Source organism: Propithecus coquereli, unplaced genomic scaffold, assembly GCF_000956105.1.
Source record: "Propithecus coquereli isolate 6110/MARCELLA unplaced genomic scaffold, Pcoq_1.0 Scaffold68, whole genome shotgun sequence".
NCBI classification, from domain to species: domain Eukaryota; kingdom Metazoa; phylum Chordata; class Mammalia; order Primates; family Indriidae; genus Propithecus; species Propithecus coquereli.
The window spans coordinates 2,234,137-2,238,861 of NW_012152840.1; the positions used below are offsets into that span (position 1 = coordinate 2,234,137).

Here is a 4,725-nt window from a genome sequence, read left to right on the forward strand (position 1 = left end):
GTATTTTTAGAAAATACATGTGTGACAGCAAAGAAAATAAAGTCAATTATCATCTATTGAGGTACTGATACCTTGCTTCTTTATGATTTCACCTTTATCCTTAGTTCCTTTAGATTCCATGGTCTAGCCATCATATCCATCAGACAAAACTTGGCGCCAATTAAACACATTTTTCTGCCTGCTTTCTAAGTGCACATGAGCAGCAAAATTTGGCTAAAGAAAGGAAAGGCACACAAGTACTCAGACTGGACTCAATTTGAATCTTGAAGGGACACCCAATACTTCCACAATACCATTACATTTTCCTACTAAATTCACTTTCCTATTCTTTTCTCCTCAAATCTTCAACAAATCCTTCCCTTTTGGCATTCAGATGATGACTTCTCAAAAACATTCACAGAGAAAACCAGGGTAATGTGATGAAAACAATATCTCATGTTTCCACCACCAGTTCGGAAAACATATCTACATCTGTACCTACTTACTCCGCCCTATCCTGCTACGCAAGAGAAAGTGTCCCTGCTCCTCAGGCCAGTTTCCACTTGACCCTAAACCTCTTCCCCTTTCTCCTCAAAGTCTTTGCTCCTACGATTATATACCTACCCTCTTTTCCCTGCATCACCAATTTCTTCCTCTCTATAGGATTAGCCCACACGTGTCTTATCATCTTTTTTTAAAAAACAAAAACAAAACTCATCTCTTGACCCCACATTCTCCTCCAGCTACTGATCTAGTTTCTTTTCTCTTTAATCTCCTCAAAAAGTGAAACTATTCTTGCTCTCTCCACTTTCTTACCTTCCATTCTCTCTTCAACCCATTCCAAGAAGGCTTTTTAAAATTGTTGTTATTGTTTCTTCATTTGTTTGTCCAAAGATTTATTCATGCCAAAAAAAAATTGGTCAAATATTTGCTGTAAAAAAGCAGTTATAAGGGTATTCAAAATATTTTTTTAAAAAACTAATATAGCACAACACTTATTCATAAACTAGATTATGTTTTAAACTTTTTTTTCTAAATCTTTTAGGAGTGTTGTTTCTTAAGAACTACGGCTTATTTCTATTCCAAATCTATCTTGTGCTACTGGAAAACTGTAGAAAGGCATTTGATAGCTGTATTCCTTAAGATATGGATTTCTTTTTTATTCTTGCTGGTAATATATTGCTGCACTGAGTGTGTGAAATTTTCATCAAGATCGCTGTGGGGCTGAGAAGTTTCATTGATAAAGTGCCTGTCTCTAGTTTCAACTATCTTAGTGAGAAGAGTCCTTTTTGAGTGGCTGTCAACCAGAAGGAGTGAATCCTGAATGGTTTCCTTCAGGTTCTGAGAAGAAAAGTTTGGAAGAGTCAGAGAAATCCTGCTCTCCTCATCTTCTAAAAGCTTTGTAGGTGGCAATCTCAGTGTCAAGGGCCATGTACACATTCCTCAAATCCAGATACTCATGAAGGTGGCAGGCCATTTCTTCCTTGGTGTTTTGAATCTCATCCTGCAGGAGGCCAGTAGTGTCTTGGTGATTCCACAGCAAAGTTCTCATCTATTTCACACATCTGGCCTTGCAGAGACTTCTTAGGTCCTGTAAGCATCTGATAGGTGACGGACTGAACCTGCTTCTGATACTCTTTTGACTCCTGCTTTGCCTGGTGCGGAGCATCACTGTCCAGGTTTAATTAATAGCCTTGGAGGGATCAGCAAACTTGGGCTTGTACCATTCTTCAACTTCCTAAACGTTCTCAGCAGCTACACTTTCATACCGATAACACATGTTACTCAGTACAGCCATGAGGTCAGGCTTGGAAACATCCACATGGATTTGTACTGCTGTTCCTGAATCTGGGTCTGAAGCTCTTGGATTTCATTCTTGTTCAGTTTCTCCAAAAAGACAATCTCTTCTTGCAGGGAGTCCACTTTTTGTTCAAGGTCATGGAGCACCAAAGAAGCATTGTCAATATCCTGTCTGAAAGTTTGCAGGGTTTGCAAGGGTGCTCTGGACTTCCTTTCTCTGAAGCATCTCCTCCTGCAACTCCTCCTGATGTCCACGGCTGGGATATGGTGTTGTGTCTTGATGTTGGCCCTGTCGTTGGTGAACTGGTCCACCTGCTGGGACAGCTCCTGCATCTCCTCCATGTAGAGGTCCTCCAGGTGCAACTTGCCCTGGCTCTTGAGCTGCTCCAGTTTGACCAGCAGTATCTTGTTCTTTTGCTCCAGGAAGTGCACCTTATCAATGTAGGTGAAGTCGTCATTCAGCTCCTGCATCTCCACCTTCTCGTTGGTGCAGGCGTTCTCCAAGTTGCTGCTAATGGTGCACTGCTGAGCAGCGCATGGCATACACACAGCCTGGGGGATGCAGCATAGAGGCTGTGATGGTGCCGGAGCCCAGGCTTGTAGGTATGGCAGATGTAGTCACATAGCTCTGACTAAAGCTGGGCCATCTTGTTGTGCCAGCGCTGCTGAACAATCTCAGGTAGGAAGGTGAGGACTTGGATCTGGTAAACGTGACTGTGGAGGGAAGTTGTGGACTGGGCAGCTGTGATGGCACAGTCTGGCAAAGGGAGGAGAGGTGAGCAAGGCCAAGGTGGATGTGGACAATAGTGTCATGTTACATCTCTTGCGTGGAGACCTCAGAGTAGAGCAAGTGGCATAGCTTCAGTAAGGCTTTTGTTTCTCTACTCCCCTAAAATAGCTCTTATCAAGGTGACAAATGGCTTTTATTATACACTGAGAAAGCCATCATTTTTTTTTTGTCATTTTCTTGTACTTCCCAGAAGCACTTGGAAAGGTTGGCTACTGCCTCCTTTATAAAATACATACCTCTTTAGGCTTCTGATATTCCTAGTTTCCCTCCCTCACTGCCTGTCCTCAGAAACCTTGCCTGGCTCCTCATTCTCTGTCTGCCAGGTTCTAGGTATTGGAGTGACTGTGGGCTCTGTAATTTACCTTCTCTGCCTATGCCATGTGATTCTTTCCTTGTCTTCAAATACTACCATATATTGATTCAAGGTTTTTGTCTATCATCAAGGTTTCTTCTTTGAGCCCTGGAAACATCTATTAATATGTAATTACCTCTCTGAGTGGGCAGTAAACATTCCAAACTGTACATGACCATAATACAACTATTGATTTTTCCTACAAATCCATTCTCCCTCAGGCTCTCAGTAAATTGAAAGTTATTTAGTCTGCAAAGCTACACGCCATCCTTGATTATTCTCTTTGTGTACCTTTTTTTCAATGTGCTCCTAAGATCAGTCATCACTATCTCAAAAATATATACTAAAATCTGACCACTTTTCACCACCTGCACTGCTAAGATGCTGATTTAATCTACAGTTATCTCTAATGTAAACTATTTCTATACCCCATAATTGTCTATCTTTCTCTCTACTCCATTCCTACCTCCCTACAATCTATCATATATCAGAAAGATTTTTCTAAAACATTTTCTACAGATTTATGGCCTACCGTAACTAGAGTTATACCACTATGCCAATAAATTCTAATTACTATATCAGAAGCTTGATGTAAGAGATTTTATTTGATTCATATTCGTACCTTCCCTTTCCCCACCACAGTTACTCAGATATTATCTTGCATATTGTCTACTCAAAAAAGGTTTGTGTTATTAAGCTAAACAATAATCTCGTAAGAATGGTTAGAAGATAAAATGTTTAAAAAATGTGAAATATTTAGTATTTCAATTTACTTTTATCTGTGGTAAAGGATTAGATTTGAGCACAATGTTGAGTTCTACTCTCTAGTTCTATTAGCCTGGACAATTAATATCTAATCATTTTTGTAATCTGTTAAAATGAAATAAAACATTTTTTTATTATTTGATTAAGTACGACACAATTAGTATCTGCAATTTCATGAAAAAGAAATAAATATTGTACACATGTATCATTAATCTCTCTACATAATGCATATATATTTAATTTTCTATGAAATAGTCTGTCGCAGATTATTTTTAATTAACCTCAAAATTATCCACTGGCATATCCAAAATGCAATGAAGAGTAAACATGTACCCTGTGATGATTAATTTTACGTTTCAATTTGACTAGGCCGTGGGTTGCTCAGATATTTAGTCAAACAATATTCTGAGTGTTTCTGCGAAGGTGTTTCTGGATGAGATTAACATTTAATTAGTAGACTGAGTAAAGAAATTGCCTTCCTCAGTGTGGGCCCCATCCAGTCAGTTGAAATCCTGAATAGAACACAAATGCTGACCTTTCCTTAAGTGAGAGAGAATTGTTTCTGCCCAACTGCCTTGCAGCTGGGTCATCAGCTTTTTTCTTGCCGTTGCACTCAAACTGAACCCTTTCCTCTTCCTGGGTCTCTAGCATTCCAGCCTTCAGACAGGAACTACGTCATCTGCTCTCCTCGTTCTCAAGCCTTTGGACTCCAACTGGAACTAAACCTTCAACCCTTTTGGGTCTTCACCTTGCCAGCTCACCCTGCAGATCTGGGGACTTACCTGGCTTCATAATCACGTAAGTCAATTCTTTATAGTAATAATAAACAAACAAATATATCTCCTATTTGTTCTGTTTCAATGTGGTGCCCTGATTGATACAAACCCAAAAAATTTTCTGTGGATTCATATAAAAATTGCATTATACTCATCTAGTGATGGTGCCAGCTGAAAGAGAAACACATGCCACCTTTTGAATTGCAGCCTCTCCTAAAAGTTCATGGCAAATGACCTTAGCAGCAGGCAGGATCAACTCTTCA

The 4,725-nt window shown here is 39.7% G+C and overlaps 1 pseudogene; it reads right to left on the reverse strand.

The window, feature by feature from the left end:
- Positions 1-1,077: 1,077 nt before the first annotated feature.
- Positions 1,078-2,322, reverse strand: LOC105823554 (annotated as a pseudogene).
- Between the last annotated feature and the right edge of the window lie 2,403 nt (positions 2,323-4,725).